This window comes from Polyodon spathula, chromosome 4 (genome assembly GCF_017654505.1).
Source record: "Polyodon spathula isolate WHYD16114869_AA chromosome 4, ASM1765450v1, whole genome shotgun sequence".
In the NCBI taxonomy this organism is placed as follows: Eukaryota; Metazoa; Chordata; class Actinopteri; order Acipenseriformes; family Polyodontidae; genus Polyodon; species Polyodon spathula.
Window position 1 is genome coordinate 21663166 of NC_054537.1, and position 21603 is coordinate 21684768.

Below are 21603 nucleotides of genomic sequence, written 5' to 3' on the forward strand. Positions count from 1 at the left end.
CATTAATCAATTTTGTCATGATAGTTGCATTTACTTCCTTGGCCTTGCATGCAAAAAAGAAAAAAAAAAAAACATAAAAGTGCACCTTATAACAATTATTACTGTGTGCTCTGCTGACTGTAAAGAAAAAATCGTGCCGATACATTTGTTTTCTAAACAAGGATTCACATTCTAATAGGGTGGCTAAATGTGTCTAACATGTCTTAACCCACCTGCAAGTTGCTTGCCAAATCTGAAGCATCATTTTGTTGATGTTGTTTTTTATGTTAATCCAACACATCACTTGCCATTTTAGACACAGACGTGGGTTTTTGACTTTGAATTAATGTGCAGCAATGTTTGTAAGAATATTCAGATAGTTTTGCCGCACTAAAGAAAATAATATTACTACCGCTGTTTTCCTGTTGCACGAAGCCTTCTCTCATTCCCGCGGGCCACCTATTGAAGAACATAAGAAAGTTTACAAACGAGAGGAGGCCATTTGGCCCATCTTGCTCGTTTGGTTGTTAGTAGCTTATTGATCCCAGAATCTCATTAAGCAGCTTCTTGAAGGATCCCAGGTTGTCAGCATCAACAACACTACTGGGGAGTTGGTTCCAAACTCCCACAATTCTCTGTTTAAAAAATGCATCCTATTTTCTGTTCTGAATGCCCCTTTGTCTAATCTCCATTGTAGCCCCTGGTCCTTGTCTCTCTTTTCAGGTTGAAAAAGTCCCTTGGGTCGACTCTGTCAATACCTTTTAGAATTTAGAATGCTTGAATCAGATTGCCGTGTAGTCTTCTTTGTTCAAGACTGAATAGATTAAATTCTTTAAGCTTGTCTGCATATGACATGCCTTCTAAACCCGGAATAATTCTGGTCGCTCTTCTTTGCTTGCTTTCTAGAACAGCAATATCTTTTTTGTAGCTAGGTGACCAGAACTGAACACAGTATTCTAGATTAAGTCTTACTAATGCATTGTAAAGTTTTAACATTACTTCCCTTGATCCAAATTCAACACTTCACTATATATCCAAGCATCTTGTTGGCCTTTTTTTTTATAGCTTCCCCACATTATCTAGATGAAGACATTTCTGAATCGACATAAACTCCTAGGTCTTTTTCTTCAATTTCAGTATCTCCCATATGATATGTATAATGCAGAACCCTGAACTACATCTTTGCTAAGATGAATAACACTGTTGCTGAATTACTGATCAGATGTTCACTGCCTCTGATCAGACCTAGCTACTAACAGCTGAGCAACATTACTGATTTGATTCATATTAATATTAATGAACAGAAAAATACAGATTTTTAAATATTTTAAATAATAATAATGCAAATATAAATATAAGTATTTCACATTATTATTATTATTATTATTATTATTATTATTATTATTATTATTATTATTATTATTATTATAGAATTGTTGGCCCTAATTTAACACATTTATTCATTTGAGCAAATGGGCAGTAGCTAATTAACACATTCATTTCTTTCAGTGTAGGGGTAAATTCAAAATCCCTTTCTGTCTTAAGGCTGGTTCACACTGGGCATACGATTCTGACGGATGCTATGAATGGGTGCAGGCTGTAGTTCACACCGAGCAATCTTCTTCCTGCGTTAGTTCATTGTGATTGGTTTAAAAAAGATAACACTCTAATGGAGGTTGGGGGAGTCATGCACACAGCCGCATTTAACTTATACACTGTATAACCGCAGTGCCTCTTTTTTTTATAAACAGCTGATCTAAAAAAATAAAACATAATTATTGTGTGATTTTCAGGAAATGCCACCATTCAGTTTCATGGTAAAATCACTGACATTCGCTCAGCCTTCGTTGAGGTGACCCACTCAATTTAACCATCCCATGTAACAAATAAAACACAGCAAATATGACAACATAACTACAACGTATTATATATGTAATTACACACAGTGGTTTGCAGAAGTATTCACCCCCTAACAATAATGACATATCTTGTTGAATTAGAATAAAGAGTGCAAAGTTTTTCAAACTTTTTTTTATTCAAAGCTGTAGTTGTTAAAACTGATCACTGTTTGAGGAGGAGGTTAATGTCAGAAAAACTTGCAAAGAAAATGTTCAAAATGAAATTTACTGGTTGCATAAGTATTCACCCCCCTAACTCTGTACTTGGTAGAAGCACCTTTTGCAGCAATTACTGCTGTGAGTCTTTTTGGATAAGTCTCTACTAGCTTTGCACAGTAGGATGTCCATTCTTCACTGGAAAATTGCTCCAGTTCTGATAAGTTTGTTGGGGATCGTCGATGGACTGCAGTCTTCATGTCTTGCCATACATTTTTGATTGGATTTAAGTCAGGACTTTGACTGGGCCACTCAAGAACATTAATTCTCTTCTTGTTCAAACACTCCAGTGTGGCTTTGGCTTTGTGGTTCGGGTCATTGTCCTGCTGAAATGTGGATTTCCTCCCCAGATTCAGAGTCTTGGCTGACTCAAACAGGTTTTCCTCAAGGATTGGCCTGTACTTTCACCATCCATTCTCCCCTCTATCCTGACAAGCTTCCCAGTCTCTGCTGAAGAGAAGCAGGTGTTGGTGTTGATTGGGTGATGTGCAGTAATGGGCTTGCGCCGGAAGTAATGCTTGGAATTTAGACCGAAAAGTAAAATTTTTGTCTTTTCGTATTACAAAACCTTCTTCCACATGTCTACAGTATCATCTACATGCTTTAAGATGAGGCTTTTTGAGTAATGGCTTCTTTCTTGCCACCTGTCCATACAGGCCAGCTTTGTGTAGGGACCAGCTTATTGTTGATGTGTGAACACTGACTCCCATCTCAGACACAGAACTTTGCAGATCTCTCAAGGATATTGTTGGCTTCAGAGTGACATGTCAAACAAGTTTCCTGCTTACCCGGCTGTTCAGTTTGGGAGGGCAACCTGATCTGGGTAGTGTCTGAGTGGTATGATGCATCTGCCACTTCTTAATGATGGACTTAATTTTGCTAAGAGGATACTCAGCACCTGTGGCAGAGCAAAACTCTGCCCTTTTTAAATTGGCAGAGATGGGGTTAATTTCCCCTACCTGCCTGGGTTTATTATGTTCAGGTGGCTGGGGTTGATTAGTTGATTAAATGATTAACTTAATTAACGATCAATCAGCGCCCAGCCAGCTGACATAAAAGGAGGCCTCTGCTTCTCGTTTGGGAGGAGGGAGCTGAGGAAGCACGTTGGTGTTTGTGGTTTTTGTGATTTGTGATTTGTGATTTGTGATTTGTACATCCAGTGAAGGCATTGCCCAGCCTGGAAACCTTTATTTTTGTAAGTTTGTTTTTTGTACAGTTTTTTTTTTTTTTTTTGTTTAAATCCCTTAATTTTTTCCTTATGCACTTTTATTTTTGTGTATTTATAATAAAATAATTATTTTTTTGAACTGCAGACTGTCTCTGGGCCTCTATCCACTCGCCAGCCTGCCACATTTGATGTCAGAAGTGGGATAGCGCCACCTAGAGGCTCAGAGCAGTATTTTTATTATTCTTTTTTAATTTTTGGGATAATTTTTTAAATGGGAAAGAAGAGCAGACAGCGGCAAAGGCAGGACAAGCAGCAGCTGAAGAAATGTATGCTGCTACAGCCACCGCTGGAGGACCACCCCACTACCTCCAGCACCACCACCTTCACCACCATCCCAGGAGATCTGGGACTGGTTGATGCACCCTGAGGCAGACCTCATCCACGATCTCCCCATAGTTATCAACACGCTGTGGCGTCGAGATGGGGAGAGGTGGGAACAGTGAGAGGAACAACAACATCACCCAGCGTCCTTCCCAGAGGTTGCCCTCATGGTGGTTAATTACCTGGCGGTAGACATGGGAGATGCCCCGGTCACTCCAATAGAGGGGTGAGCCGCCTTCCTGAGAGCCAGAGAGGGATGAGCTGCCTTCCCGAGAGCCAGAGAGGGAGGAGGAGCTGCCGTCCCCAGAGCCAGAGAGGGAGGAGGAGCTGCCGTCCCCAGAGCCAGAGAGGGAGGAGGAGCTGCCGTCCCCAGAGCCAGAGAGGGGTGAGGAGCTGCCGTCGCTCGCAGAGCCAGAGAGGGGCGAGGAGCTGCCGTCGCTCCCAGAGCCAGAGAGGGGCGAGGAGCTGCCGCCGCTCCCAGAGCCAGAGAGGGCCGAGGAGCAGCCGCCGCTCCCAGAGCCAGAGAGGGGCGAGGAGCTGCCGTCGCTCCCAGAGCCAGAGAGGGCCGAGGAGCTGCCGCCGCTCCCAGAGCCAGAGAGGGGCGAGGAGCTGCCGCCGCTCCCAGAGCCAGAGAAGGGCGAGGAGCTGCCGCCGCTCCCAGAGCCAGAGAGGGGCGAGGAGCTGCCGCCGCTTCCAGAGCCAGAGAGGGAGGAGCCGCCGCTCTCGGAGCCCAGAGGGGAGGAGCCGCCACTCCCAGAGCCAGAGAGGGAGGAGCCGCCGCTCTCAGATCCCAGAGGGGAGGAGCTATGGCCCAAGGATGCCTGCCTTGCACCGTCCAAGGATGCCTGCCTTGCACCGTCCAGGGATACCACGCCCGCTCCGCTCAGGGGTGACAAATTTGCATCACCTGGGGTTGCCTGCTGCTTTGCATTGCCTGGGGTTGCTGGTGTCTTCTTTTTGTTTTCTAGTGTTGCCGAGGGTCCGCTGCCGTCGCCGCCTCTGCCACCAGAGGGAGCCGGGTCGCCGCCTCCGTCTCCGCCACCAGAGGGAGCCAGGTCGCCGTCACCGCCTCCGCCACCAGAGAGAGCCGGGCCGCCGTCGCCGTACTACCTTGGAGATCCGGGGCCCATTCAACCAAAGAGGGCTTGGGGGCTCTGACATCAACCCCGCCCACCACCACCCACCATAACAGCCCACCCAAGGGACATAATTGGACTCTTGGGGGGAGGGGGGGTGGGGAAGGTGGGGGGAAGGGGGGAGTTGGCCGATTGCGGCCGGTGTACGTTGTACATGGGGGGAGGTGTGTTTTAAATTGGGAGGGATGGGGTTAATTTCCCCCTACCTGCCTGGGTTTATTATGTTCAGGTGGCTGGGTTGATTAGTTGATTAAATGATGAACTTAATTAACGGTTAATCAGCGCCCAGCCACCTGACATAAAAGGAGGCCTCTGCTCATTTGGGAGGAGGGAGCTGAGGAAGCAGGTTAGTGTTTGTGGTTTTTGTGATTTGTGAATTCTACATCCAGTGAAGGCATTGCCCAGCCTGGAAACCTTTATTTTTGTAAGTTTGTTTTTTGTACTGTTTTTTTTGTTTGTTTAAATCCCTTAATTTTGCCCTTATGCACTTTTATTTTTGTGTATTTATAATAAAATAATTATTTTTTTGAACTACAGAACTCTCTGGGCCTCTATCCACTCGCCAGCCTGCCACAGCGCCTTTGAAATTTTCTTGTACCCTTCTCTGGCTCTGTGCCTCTCTACCACTTTATCCCTGACTTGTTTTGAAAGATCCTTAGTCTTCATGGTTGCTTTGTTGGATCACTGTGTGAGTTGCAGCTTGAAAGTCAAGACCACACAGTCATTCTGAATATAGAGAAAGCTTCTGTGCGACCCAGCGTTGCAGTACCATGTGTGAAGAATTATCACGTGATTAGAAATTATCACGTAATTACATGATAATTCCATATCTCGGAATTACGTGCGCTTTCATACAAAACAATGACCTCACATTGAAATAAAATTACGCCCACCACATATTACCATGTGAGAACTTCCGTTATGAGACAATAGCTGCAGGCTGCAGTAATACCCACAGAACTACGTGTTCTAATACAGCAGTTCCCAACCACCGGTCCATGAACCGGTGTCGGTCCACAGGGAGATTTCAGCCGGTCCGCAAGAGGACATAAAAAAATAATTGTGTATGCTTGTTTAACAGTGGAGGAATAGTAATACAAAATCACACTCAAGTGTTTGCAGGCTGTTTATTCCAAGTATAATGTATAATCTCAATGTTACAAACTTCACTATTATCAAGTACAGTAGGGAAATGAACAGTGTGTTTATCCTTACTCCACATATCTCTGATAATAACAGTACTTCCATATACGCATTTGCGTTATAGCGTTACACGTAAAATGAAAACTAACGTAACGACAGCCTGCTGTGCAGTAAGATTACTCTGCAATATTATTAGATTTAGCTACTCTCCGTTTCGCAAAGTGAGATTTTAATGCTGTGTGCTGCTCTTGAGAGGCCGACCTATTCAAGTAATGTCAAATTAGAAATTTTGTGTTTGAATTGAAAGTGATGGTATCGAATGGGTCAAAGTTCAAGTATATTGTGGCCCCCGAGTGGCGTATCCAGTAAAGGCACTCCACATGGAGTTCAGGATGCGCCCTATAGCCTGGAGATCGCAGGTTTGAATTCAGGGTATGTGACTGCCGACCGTGACCGGAGGTTCCTAGGGGGTGGCGCACAATTGGCCGAGTGCTGCCCAGGTAGGGAGGGCTTAGGTCGGCAGAGGAAGCCAAGGTTAACCACGCACCAGCGACCCTTGTGCCCGATAGGGCACCTGCGGTTCTGCAGTGGAGCCATCAGATCTGTGTTGTCCTCTGGCACTATAGGTGAAGGGGCCGCGCTGTGGATCTGCAGTGCAAAAAATGATGGATTTCACATTTCAGAGGACAGTGTTCCAGCCGCCGTTTCCAAAGTCGCCAAGGGGTTGGAGCAGTGAACCGGGATACAAATAACAATTGGGCATTCTAAATTGGGGAGAAAACAAGGGTAGAAACTATATATATATATATATATATATATATATATATATATATATATATATATATATATATATATATATATATATAAGTATTCTATGCATTTATATCGAAGATGCAAATATAGCCCTTCATAATATTATGAGGTGTATATATTTCCAGTCTTTTTCCAGTCACCCCCCCCCCCCCCCCCCCCCTTTCCCCTTACAGCTGTGACTAAAATAAAGCCCAGGTTTTACCGATTTTATGAAAGTTCTTGTCTTGGGATTATATTAAAAGGCTACTGTGACCCCCACCTGATTGGATAAGGACCTGTGGTTGTGTATTATAGAACACATTTTTCCTGAGTTTGAACTCACCCCCAGGTGGCGTAGTTGGCTCAAATAACCTTTTATACTGCCCTAATTGGCCCTGTGTTACACTTTCATATGCAATGAATTATGTCATAAACAATTATAGTACACTGTTTATTTACCACATGTAATGAGTGCAAAGTTCTGTCTTTTTGAAGCACATTAAGTATATTTTTATTCCAAAAGATATGATTTCAGAAGCAGACAAGGCAGTGTTTTGGCAATGTCTAGTTAGTTTCTGTCACTGGATAGTATCTCAATGTGTTGTTCTAACCTGATAGAGAACGTGACCAGAAACTTTGAGCCACATTTGCAGTAATTTAGTTGTGTGACTAACAGAGAGCCAGAGTGAAGGGTAGATTGCAGAATCTATAGATCCATTTCAGCATGAAGAACACTATATTGGACAATGGTGAATTAACGGAGTGATAATTCAACCTACATACACAGATCTTTAAAGGTATTCTTTCTAATGTTTTTAAATCCGCATTCCTAAACATATTAGGTATCATCGTGATCCTTTTTACTATTTTCAAGTGTCAAAAGTAAACAGTCTGCAGCTTTCACGCCCACCCCCCCAAGTCCACAAGTTTGATATCTGTCAATCAATCAATCAATCAATCTTTATTTGATATAGCACCCTTCACAATCATTTTCGAAAGGCACTTCACAGGTACAACATAACAATAATTATTAATACTACACAAGCAATAGCAAACATTAAAACATTTAATTCAGAATCCAATTAAAACTCAATACGATACAGGGTAAAAACATTACTTAGTATTAAGATGTGAATGACAGATTATAAAAGTGTGTCTTCAGTCGTGTTTTAAAAGCTGCAACAGTTGGTGCTTCCCTTCCGGAAACAAAGCTGATTCCATAATTTGGGGGCCCTAAAGCCAAATGCTGTAACACCTGTGTTCTTTTTTGAAACCTTAGGGACAGTAAGCACTCCTGGGATCACAGTGGTTGTCTAGGCATATAGGGGATTAAAATAGCATTTAAATATGCTAATTACGAGCCAAACCTTGTAATGCTTTGTAAGTAATAACCATGACCTTAAAATTGACCCTAAACTATATGGGAAGCCAATGTAGGGTTGCCAATACCGATGTAATTTGGTCATGTCTTCTACCTCATGTTAAAACCCTGGCAGCAGCGTTTTGCACAGGCTACAGTCTGAGTCTACAGTCACAGATCTGGGAACACCAGAAAACAAAGCATTGCAATAATCCAGTCTGGATGTTATGAAAGCATGCATCGTTCTCTCTGCATCGTCCAAGGAAAGAAAGTGTCTTAGTTTAGTGATATTTCTAAAATGAAAAAAAGACAGTTTATTTATTTTTCTACTATGAGGTTCGAATGAGAGATCTGGGTCAAAAATGACACCCAGATTTCTTATTTCAGACCTCAACTTAAATGGGAAGCTATCAACTGCAAGAACATCTGAATTTGTATTGTGTAATAGATTTTTTGATCCCAATAGCATTACCTCTGTTTTATCAGAGTTTAACAATAAGTTGTTTTTTGAAATCCGTTGCTTAATGTCGGCCAGACAGATATCAAATAAAATAAAATAAAATAAAAGTTTATTTATATAACACCCTTCCAAGAAGAAAGTGAACCATTAATAAAATTAAGAATATAGGTATTAAGAGAACAGAATATTTATTTCAATAATTTAGTTGGAATAGGATCAATAATACAGGAAGTAGGTTTAATATGCATGACTATATCATTTAAACCTATTAAGGTCACCAGAGAGAAGGAATCGAAAGTAACCAGAATAGGTCTGGTAGGTTCTACTGGGGTTAAGTCTTTCATCACCAAAGATATCTGTTTATAATTTTACTATGGAAATAGTCAATGAAGTTGTTGCAAGAGACTGTGGCATCTTAAAGATTACATGGAAGATTAACTAGTTTATTCAGAATAGAAAAAAGATATCTAGGATTATCCTTTTTAATTTCAATTATTTTGAGTAGTATGTTGATCTGGCTCCTAGCAAAGCCTCTCTATACTTCACTTGATGGTCCTTCCATTTATGTTCCATTTACGCTGTAATTTTTCGAGTGGCGTCATTAAACCATGGCGAGTATCTTTTAGCGAACCATTTCGAACCTTAGCTGGAGCAATAGCATCAAGGGTACTAGATAGAAAGATATTACAATTATCAACAAGCTCATCCATAGTTTCAGAGTGCAAAGGTAATAAAGAGCCAAGTGCCTCTGAAAACTTTAAAGTAGTTGAAGGGTTAAGTTCCCGAGTTGTAAAGTGTGTATCAGATAGTATGGATATTTGCGATTGATGTCTTACCTGGTTTAAGGGATGAATATAATTGGGTCTCATCTGCATAGCAATCAAAATTGACCGTTATGATAGGTAATTTAACGTTATGATTAATATAAAGACGTACTAAATGTTAAGCAGAACAACGCAGTAACTATAAGAAAAGGCAAGATACTTGGAGTTGGAAATGAGTTATTATTTAATTCTGGGCTGCAGTTCTCTGTAAAACAACTACTGTTGATTTTTTATGAATGGATGGTGTAAGGTCAACATTTGCTACTGAGCATTAAAAGTACAACCAGGTATCCTTGTTTTGAATTATCTACAGGTTATTGAATAAACAAAGTAACTTGACTTAGATTCATCTATTGTCAGAACTCGATGGCTAGTTGTAATTAGTAATGTTAAAATATTGTAATGTTGGAATGCATTTTCTATTGTGTTGGCCAGGTTATAATATTTACACTAAGATTATTTTATAAATATTATTTGTTAGAATTAAACAGATGTAGAATATTTAGGTTGCTATATGATAGGTGTTATTTTATTCTGAATACACTACAGCAATAAATATATATATATATATATATATATATATATATATATATATATATATATATATATATATATATATATATATATATATATATATATATATATATATATAATGCTACTGTTGTTTTAATTGGAAGAGATAAGCAGGGTGAAATATGGTATTGAACAAAGAAATCTCGTCTTGGACATTGTTTGTACACTTTGTGAACCCGGATAAACTTTACCGGCTTACACTGTTAGGTTGTCTGCTTATCGCACACGCATTTGCCTTTTTACTCTTGGTAGCGTAAGGGACCAGAGTTCGGGTTATTGAATACACAAAAATGTTGCACCGTGTGTATTCAAATAGGAAACTATTCGAAATTCCCATCCCTAATCCTAATAAACAATATTAAAACAATATTCATAATACAAAATACTAACAATCCTTTTCAGAGCGTTGTCGCTTGTGTAGCCTCTCCCAAGTCAGCGCCAATCTTGCTGAGTGATACCAGCGAGTCCTGGAAAGATTCTGAACGGCATTTTTGACCTGAACGCATCGGATCCCAAATTAAAAAAAAAAAAAAAGAATTAAAATGTTTGTCAGTTCGGTTGCGTATCTGTGTATCTTACTGTGAAACTGGATATGATGTAAACGAAATGTTAAATTCTCAACAAATAAAGATACTGTTTTATCTGCAAGTCTGGGAAACTGACGCCAAACAAGGCTAAACGTTACTTTTATATGTATTTTTTTTTCACTGTCATAATGAAAACTCCACTTTAAATATTAGTTTTCATTTTTTAACACAATTACCTTCTTTATGAATTGTTCATTTCAGTGCTTTCCTGGTTTATTGGTTGCTTAGTTGTAGAAAAACCTGATTTGTAAAATATTTGCTATATCGCGGGAACGAGTACCAACACAATCGGTCCCCAGTCTCAGTCTGACTGCAACAAATATTATGTGCGGCAGGAAATTAGGATTCGTTCGTAGTTATGTTTTTTAAAAATGGTTTGTAAATTAGTTTTCAGCTTTTTGGCACACTGGCTCATTTTCTTGGAGATTTGCTGAATAGTTGCACGCAATCTTCAAATGATGTGTTATACGTTGCAGACTAGAGGATTTTCTAATGTTGCTTATATTATTATTTATTATTATTATTATTATTATTATTATTATTATTATTATTATTATTATTATAAGTGTATCATAATTATAAAATATGTCTACTCAAGAAACAGGAAATTTCTGTGTGTCAGCCTGAGACAGGCAATGAAGGAGCAGATATTGTGATACTAGGATCAGCTTTACTGGCAAGATCAGCTAAGATAGCTTATGTTAAATTGGTACGTTCTGGTAAATAAAAACTGTACTGCGGAAGTTAGGAAGATATTCAGACTCTACACGATTAGATGTTAAATGGAATAATTACAAAGAAAACATATTTGAGGCTTACAGTATATTGATGAATTAGCAAAAGTTTGGATTTTTCATCATAAAAAAATAGTCATACAAACAGACACCTAGGTCAATTTAGTAGTCACTACCTAACACCCTGCTTTCAGTGATGTACAGACTATATGCTGTATCAGTTCTGTTTCTGTTGTTTTAAGTCATCAAAAGCATATTGTAACTATTCAACTTTTTTTGTATGTAACCTTGTACCTGTTGAACTTGTTGTTACTGATTAGAGATTTGGATCATGTTCCTGTACATACATCAATGTATCAAAGATAGACTCTGACCTGCCTTGCCAAAGTGCAATAGATTGAATTTTTAGAATTTTCTGAATTTATTCAGCTGAGCAACTAAATGAAACAAATGAAAAACATGACTTCGTACTTTGTGTAAAACATGACTTCTGTACTGAAGAATCCGTATATACTTATATATATATATATATATATATCTATATTATATATATATATATATATATATATTTTTTTTTTTTTTTTTTTTTTTTTTTTTTTTTACTGAAGTGTCAGTCTCGACTCCTGGTCGCGAACGCTTGTACATAACTTTGTGGGTTTTTTGGTTGTAATTAAAGTTATATTTTGAATGCAACTTTGGCAGGCAAAAACAAATGTGGAATGTGGCCATTCCCCAAATTTGTTAACTGATTGCTAATTTGGGGATGGCTACTTGTATCTAAGTGAAGCCAGTTTGTATGCTTTCGGGGGCTCACTTAGTTTAGAGGACGTGAGAGCAGCAGGCTGTTCTTGCTGACTTACACTGAGATAGTTTTGCTTGGGTGCTATTTTGTCTGTTGTTATTTTTACATTTACGTATGTTTTTATTTTGTTTGATAATTCACTGATGTGAAAATAGAGTGTCTTTAACAGGTGGACATAAAAAAATCAACAATTTAGCATTTACTGTTTTTCAGGTAAGCATTTAAATATTTAGGAACATTTGTATAATAACTAGAGAAAAATATTCATTTTGAATGGGTCATGCAATTTCTTTCTACTTTAATAAATATTATGTCTTGAAATACCTATTTGTAAATTGTAAAATTATCTGAAATAAGCAATTTTTTTACAGTGAAAAAAAATTTAAAAAATTGTTTTTGTTTTTAGTTTACCTATGATATTGGTACTTATTTAGGTCAGTAAAACTGTGTTTAATAAAGCAGAGACCAAATCACAGGCATTTTTGTGTTTCAGAATCTGTGAGTTTAGTTCCTGCTGCATTGCACCCTTGTTCAGCATATAAAATGGATCTAATGTGTTGCCTGAAAAAAGACAAAGTGATTATGCAGGTGCATCATAGTTGGAAATATGAAGAGTTGCTTGGAAATTGGATTAACTTTCTTTGTGCTGCAGATGAACCTCGTCGTCAGTGTGCCGCCTGCAGTGATGTACTGCTCGGTGTGCCGCCTGCAGTGATGTACTGCTCAGTGTGCCGTCTGCAGTGATGTACTGCTCGGTGTGCCGCCTGCAGTGATGTACTGCTCGGTGTGCCGCCTGCAGTGATGTACTGCTCGGTGTGCCGCCTGCAGTGATGTACTGCTCGGTGTGCCGCCTGCAGTGATGTACTGCTCGGTGTGCCGCCTGCAGTGATGTACTGCTCGGTGTGCCGCCTGCAGTGATGTACTGCTCGGTGTGCCGTCTGCAGTGATGTACTGGCTAATGACTATTCTTTTTTTTTTTTTTCCTGTAAGTTGTACTTTAGTTCATCATTTTTTTAACTGGCTTTGTTGAAGTTTTGCTAAAAGGAATATTTTCCTTATAAACATATATAAACGATTATATATATATATATATTATATATATATATATATATATATATATATATATATATATATATATATATATATCAGTATATATATATAGCTAGAGTATTTATGTCCCCTTTATCTAAAAATAACAATCTATATTTATTCTACGTGACATCAATTTTAGCATAGATCTAGCAATTATATGTATTAGGAATTTACAAATCAATCACCAAACTAGTAATTTTTCCGAGAGATCCATTCCTAGCTATAGACAGCCAAAAGTATTAATCTGTCTATGAAGAACTTTCCTGAATCATGCTTCTATTTTTATGATATTTTACCAAGTCTGTTTAAGACTTTTAACTTCTACCCAGTTTGTCCCATTTCGATTTTTTGGTGTTATTTCAAGAAAAATGTGATTTTGCAGGAATTATTTTGAATCCTCCCTGAAAGGAATGCTTGCGATTCATCCGGTAAGCCAGTGTGCTTGAGTCCAAATGCTCTCTCTTCTCAACTGTATACACCTTCAGCTCTTTCGAATGCAGTTCCTGTCAAGTCGGGGCCAGATCAAGTCAAACTCCGATCGCTATTTCGAAAGAGAAAAAAAATGTTGGTTAACAAAGAAACTCCATGCGAGTATTATAAAATTAAAATGCTGATGGTGGAGCCTGGTGAGCATTCCAGGGCAGAGTTCAGGCTTGCAGGGGAGAGTATAGCGTGCACAGGGGAAAGCAGCAGCAGGGCTGGTAGGCAACATAATTACACACAAAGACATAAGACCGATATATGCTCCTTGCAAAGGAGCCGGCTCTTTTGTACATCGGTATCAGCACTATGCTTTAGTGCAAGAGATCCCGGGTTCACGCCTGCCTTCCGCCTGTGTGTGGATTGCCTCACCCTGTGTGATGCGCCTGCCTGCATTAACCGAGATTGCTACAATATTATATAATAAAAAGTCGAATTAAATGCTATCCAGTGCTGTAAAAAAAAAAAAAAATGTTGATTGCAGATTTAATTTTTCATCTTGATGTTTCTGAGATGACAGTTAGGCTACCATTATAGGTATTACGTAATTTTGTTATCTACACAGATTTATACGTTTCGAGGAGACCATTTGGCATGCTGACACGGTATAGTCAAAATAAAATGGGTGCTCCCTTGTACTGAAACGGTGGGCTTGTTCTTACATAATGAGAATTTGGGCTTCATGTAATGTTTCTATGTAGGCCTATATATTAAAGTACTTTACGAGAGTAACCAAATGTTTAAAAAAAAATAAAAGTTAATATCTTTAAAGTGATTAAAACATTCATAAGTTCTTTATTAGTATTCTAGTTTGTTTACATTTGCTAGCCTTGAGTTTGATCGAAGTTCATTGTAATGGAGCACTGTGCCTTTAAGAAATTAATAATTTGAAAAAAAGTAGTAAAGAAGAAAAAGGGGTTTCGTTTAAGGGTGCAACAAACACAACAGATAATGATAACAATAGGCATATAATATTTGATATTGTAAATTATTAATTTTAAATTATTCAGTGTTGTGTGCAAGTGTTTGATATATGAGGTCAGTAGAGCGTCTTGAGGCATGTACTTTTTTTTTTTTTTGTCAGGATGTTTAGTGGTATTTTTTCAACAAGTTTGAAGTTGACTGAAATCTGGTCCTGTGAAAGTCTTGCGATGTGATTTATAGCTGGAATTCAGTAGATTTGGTTGGGCGATAGCAAACTACTCCCCCTTCTTAACCCAATTGTAGTCAACAAGCGGTAACTGCTTATTTGAAGGGCGAAATGTGCATGTTTTGGTTCCGCAAGATTTCTCTTGGAATTTTTCTTGTGTTTTATTACCGCAAATGCTTTCCCGTCCTCGTTCGCTAAAGTGCTAAATTTGATTTGGTCCATCCCTTAGTTTAAATGAACTACTGCACAATGCAAGCAATGCAATCTATCTTTCTTCTGTAGATAGTTTTTTTTTTTTTTATTCCTTCGCCATCCTCTGTGCATTGCACCTAACAAAAAAAAAAAAATCCTTTGACAAATAACATGTACAAAAAAATACTCCAAAGCGGTTAACATTCTTGTTTACTGTTCAAATGACAATGATGTTTTAATCAGCCTATCAGTGCATCTCTACTGGCTTTTCTGTGATCTGTACTGTACAGTAGGGGGCAGGACCAAGTCAGTGATGCATTGTTTTGATTTAGGTTGCTAAAATCTGGTTTTCAACATTGGAGGTAAAATACCAGAAATGAACGACAAAGCAAAAAAAGCGAAGTATATTTCGGCTGATGTTCGAGTCAAGATGCATCCATACTGAGGTAATTTTTTAGCATATCTTGTAATCTATCTTTGGAGAAAATACGATCGATCTCTATTTAGCATCAGAATCACACATTAAATGAATGGCTACTACAGAGGATGCTGCACAGAACATAAAATAAACAGCTTTCAGAAAACAAACTGGAAAGTCAGCACAGACAAAAGTATTCCTGACGGTTGTAGCCAAGTTAAATCAGTACTACAGGTATAATCCAGCACAACCACCTTGCTTCAAACAACATCCTGCTTGCTTTTTAAACACAGTTAGAATTTTAGACTGGAATAGGCACGTTTTCTTTGTTTGACTCGGTACTGATAAAATGAATTATTGGATGGGACAAATAACATGACAATAAGTGTGTTGCATAGATTGCCTTTATTATCGTATGCTAAATGCCCTTGGGTAACAGAGTTTTGGGTTTGATTTCCACATCTGTATAACTTGGCAAAGTGTTGTCTTACACTTCCAACAAATTGAGTGGATGCAGAACGTGCAGTCTCAATATATGGTCTAGTCCACACCAGACAGCAACTGCTGGGGGATGTTACACGCTTGCCCTTTACAAATGACAGCACTCTGTTTCAGTAAGGAATCAAGTACAACTATTTTAGGCTTTTACAGTTGTCTGAAATATTGTCTACTTAGGTTTATTTAATGTTTAAACAGGTCTGTGAAATGTCAGCAAAATCCTAATTTTATTCCATAACTTACCCACGAAAAATACGTGCATTTATTATGACTTAAGTATACCCCTAGTTATCTTCATCTGTGCTGTTGTCAGAAAGCTGGTAGATGCTCTTACTTTCACTTGGACATGCTGTTTTGGCTGGAACTAGATCCCTTTCAGAAGGACCACATCCAACAAACAAGCCTTTACAATTGTTTCTTTTTGCTCACTATTGAAGAGTTGACTTTGGAGCCGTGGATCTAGGAATGCTGATATCTGACAATCAAGCTGCACTATTCACAGCAGCCACTGGATGTATCCAGATCTTCATGAGTTCCATTACATGAGAGTAGATGTTGAACTTCATTCTGATTTGAACTCAGCTCTCGCCAAGATAAGCACCAACTAAGACGTAGCTTTGCAGTAAACTAATGTGATCCATCTGCATCTCCATCCATTTGTGTTGTTTACCATCTGATGATGTAGATATCCTTCTGTCTGGTGTTGATTGCTGAAGTGTAATGCTGGCTCCAGGGATCAGCTCATTTTGCATCCCCAGCGCATCAGCACACACAACGATGGCATCCCAGCATCACCCCCCTCCATCCCCCACTCAGCTCAGTCCAGCTTACTTACCTGTACATCAGCGTTGCTTTCTTTCTATCGTGCTTGAGATCCCCATCCAGAATCTTTCCATCTCAACCACAGCCAGTTGCTGCTCCTTTCTGCTGCTTCAGATAAGTTCTTCACTGTGCGACGCTACTCTTGGCCTCTGAACCCGACTTCCATCTCATCCATTCCCCCTGCTTGGCCTGGGAAATGGCCTTTACACACCTGATCTTTTCCTCCTGCTTTTGCATCTCATTGACTACCAGCTTCCTCCATTGAGCTGGGGTTGCCTTGTGCCATGGAGGAGGAGCTGAACTGAGACCAAAACCTCCTTTTCCATTCTGAACTTGCCCCATAATATCTCTGATTCGAAGGGCAGCCTTAGCATCTTCGAAAGGACTGACAAAACTTTACAATGTTTGATATTTATAACTCTGTAAGCAACTGTTGACCCCTTCAACCCAACTGGTTTCTGTCCAGTAATTGAGATAGTCGTTCTCTCTTCACAAAGGTGAGCCCACCACATACTTCCTCTGTGGGAAAGGGGATGGTGCTCTCTGACCTTATGGTCCGCCATGTGCTACATTCAGTATCCGTCTTGTCTTTCAAAAACCTCCCCCTGTTTCAGGGTCAGCCATGTGTAATGTGGCATGGTGCAACCATTTTGTCTTTTAATGTACCTAATGAGATAATTCTAAACTTTGTCAATACTGCACTAAAACTACTATAAAAGCACAATCACACAGTTTAAACATAGTGATTAAAAACAAATATATAAAAACACACACATACGCATAATGCAAAACTTATAATTAATAACATAATTAATACCTCATGCAGGAAGCCATTGCTACAAGTCCTTTATGAAGAGGGACATTTGACACATGTATATAGCATAAACCTAAACCTTGATATACAGGATAAGGCATTGCTGTTTTCCATCATGTTCTAGTGATAATTTTAATATCAAACCCATCTTGTTAAAATCACTGAGAAATCACTCTCATTTATGAAGGCCTGGCTAAAAAGAGACTTTGCAATGCAATTACTAAGGGTTAAAAAAGTGCAGACAAATAGAAATTCAAGGAAGGTGTCATTGAACTTCTTGCAATGATTAACATTATAATCTTCCTGATGAAGAGGTTTCAATTGTATCAATGGTCGTGTTGCAATATTTATTTTTGGCAATCCTGCTAAGGCTGATAAGTAAAAAGACATACACTTATATGTTTAAGCAATGCATAAAATCCTCCACGGGCATATCCTAGTGCAATGAAAGTTTCTAATTCCTCCAAGGGCAGTGACCAGGAATCATCTTGTAGTTGTCAGTGGGCTTCTGCATCAGTGCTATGTTGTATGTGGTGAAACGTATGCATGTCAATCAATAGGTGAAAAACACTCAATGCGCTCTCATCAATGTTGCATTTTGCATATGCCATGGGCCCTGCTTCTTCCCTCAAAATATTCTGTTCACCCCTTCTACCTGCAACTTCAACACCAGGATTTATAGTGTTCCAAACACTAGTGGCTGGCATCCTTGCTTCTTCTCCCACGTGATCTCCTGTACCTTCCTCATGCACTCGATCCTGACACTTTGCTGGCATCCTCCTCACTGTCACTGCTGCTGGAAGATTAATCTTCGCAAACCCAGTCTGCTTCAGAGCCAGATTCATCATTGTCCTTCTCTGCTGCATCAGAATCATTGTTTGGTAAACCTTGCAGTAATTCCAAACACTGCTTTGCAGTCATGTGTCTTCCACGATCAATTTTCAATGTGTATTGGGGTAACAACGAACTTCTTAGAAAAACAAGTGACTTATATGTTAACTAGAATGCATCTAAAACATAGATGAGAAAAGCAGTGGCTCCCACAGGTGATAGACTATCATACAGAGAGACAGGGTGTCGTGAGCTGTCAAAGCTGATTGATGGGCTATCAGGAGGTTCATTAAAACAATAGACATGTCAGAACTGCTCGCTTGAGGAATGCAGACTGATATAATCAAATTTCAATACATAGCGACAGGTCCTGACTGATAAATACAAATAATACCGCAACATTTAATTGTTGTAATATGTTTTATATGTAGTGGTCAATTTGACAGCTCCTGGTCGGAATGCCACTGTATTGTACACCCCAAAAGTATTTAAGGATATGCAAAACGTTAGAAAATTAACAAGCAGACGATTAATCTGCATTGAAAAACTGAACTGCATCTACCACTGTTAACAACAATAATAATAATAATAATAATAATAATAATAATAATAATAATAATAATAATAATAATAATTGATTTCCATTACATGAGAGATGTTGAACTTCATGCTGATTTGAACTCGGCTCTCACCAAGATAAGCACCAACTAAGACATAGCTTTGCAGTACACTAATGTGATCCATCTGCATCTCCATTCATTTGTGTTGTTTTCCATATAATGATGTAGATATCCTTCTTTCTGGTGTTGATTGTTGAAGTGTAATGCTGGCTCCAGGGATCAGCTCATTTTGCATCCCCAGCGCATCAGCACACACAACGGCTGTGATGCTGGCTCCGGGAATCAACCACAGTGCGGTCTCCCCAGCGCAACAGCATGACAGCCGTCTGGATTGAGCTAAGTAGGGTACATCTCTGGGGTCTTCAAGTAGGCGCCTTCCATCCTCGGTGTTTCGTTGACTAGCCCACAACACCTCAAGAAGGCTCAATAGTGATTCTGGCATCCCAGCATCACCCCCCTCCATCCCCCACTCAGCTCAGCACAGCTTATTTCACTGTACATCTGAGTTGATTTCTTTCTATTGTGCTTGAGATCCCCATCCAGAATCTTTCCATCTCAACCACAGCCAGTTGCTGCTCCTTTCTGCTGCTTCAGATAAGTTCTTCACTGAGCGACGCAACTCTTGGCCTCTGAACCCGACTTCTCTGAGAAACTGGGTTATAGAGTGTGCCACAAATCCTCGACAACCCACCTCCACTGGGTAAACTTGGACTCTCCATCCTCGCTGTTACGCTTCAGCAGCTAGTTGAGCATACCGAAGTTTCTTCCTCTCATATGCCTCTTCCACAGCATCTTCCCCTGGCACTGTTAACTGTACCATTTGAACAAGGCGTGCTGATCCAGACCACAAGCCAATGTCTGGTCGAAGGTTAGTGGTGGCAATCTCAGGTTGAAAAATAAGTTGTTGACCAGCATTGCCAGCATCTGTGAGTCTAGCAGCTGCCAGTTGTCCTGGGCGAGGCTTGGTTTTAACACCTTTTCTTGGTGGTTGCTCTCCTGGACAGAGGAATATTGTCTTTTGTGTGTAATGCCTTGATGGAACTGGTGGCAACTTATTGGTCAGGTTACGCTTGTCTTCCAATGCTAAGGCCAAACATCGCAGCACCTGGCCATGGCACTAAGTAAACCGTTGTTGGCTTAGACCCACCTTACATCCTGTCAAAATGTGCCTTAATGTTACAGGTGATGAACACAAAGGAAAGGAGGGATCCTCACCCACCCAGACATTTAGGTTCTGTGGTGATGGGAGAACATCATATGCTGATCTGATGAGGAAACTGATCCCACTCTGTTCCATTTTCCACAGGTCGTCCAAGCCGATCTTGCGTTGTTCCACACTCTCCCATCTCATCCATTCTCCCTGCTTCGCCTGGGAAATGGCCTTTACACACCTGATCCTTTCCTCCTGCTTTTGCACCTCATTGACTACCAGCTTCCTCCGTTGAGCTGGGGTTGCTTTGTGCCATGTATGAGGAGCTGAACTGAGACCAAAATCTCCTTTTCTATTCTGAACTTAATAATATCTAACCATAATATCTCCGATTCGAAGGGCAGCCTTAGCATCTTCGAAAGGACTGACAAAACTTTACAATGTTTGATATTTATAACTCTGTAAGCAACTGTTGACCCCTTCAACCCAATTGGTTTCTGTCCAGTAATTGAGATAGTCGTTCTCTCTTCACAAAGGTGAGCCCACCACATACTTCCTCTGTGGGAAAGGGGATGGTGCTCTCTGACCTTATGGTCTGCCGTGTGCTACATTCAGTATCCATCTTGTCTTTTAAAATCCTCCCCCTGTCTCAGGGTCACCCATGTGTAATGTGGCATGGTGCAACCATTTTGTCTTTTAATGTACCTAATGAGATAATTCTAAACTTTGTCAATACTGCACTAAAACTACTATAAAAGCACAATCACACAGTTTAAACATAGTGATTAAAAACAAATATATAAAAACACACACATACGCATAATGCAAAACTTATAATTAATAACATAATTAATACCTCATGCAGGAAGCCACTGCTACAAGTCCTTTATGAAGAGGGACATTTGACACGTGTATATAGCATAAGCCTAAACCTTGATATACAGGATAAGGCATTGCTGTTTTCCATCATGTTCTAGTGATAATTTTAATATCAAACCCATCTTGTTAAAATCACTGAGAAATCACTCTCATTTATGAAGGCCTGGCTAAAAAGAGACTTTGCAATGCAATTAATAAGGGTTAAAAAAGTGCAGACAAATAGAAATTCAGGGAAGGTGTCATTGAACTTCTTGCAATGATTAACATTATAATCTTCCTGATGAAGAGGTTTCAATTGTATCAATGGTCGTGTTGCAATATTTATTTTTGGCAATCCTGCTTAGGCTGATAAGTAAAAAGACATACACTTATATGTTTAAGCAATGCATAAAATCCTCCATGGGCATATCCTAGTGCAATGAAAGTTTCTAATTCCTCCAAAGGCAGTGACCAGGAATCATCTTGTAGTTGTCGGTGGGCTTCTGCTTCAGTGCTATGTTGTATGTGGTGAAACGTATGCATGTCAATCAATAGGTGAAAAGCACTCAATGCGCTCTCATCAACGTTGCATTTTGCATATGCCATGGGCCCTGGAACTTCCCTC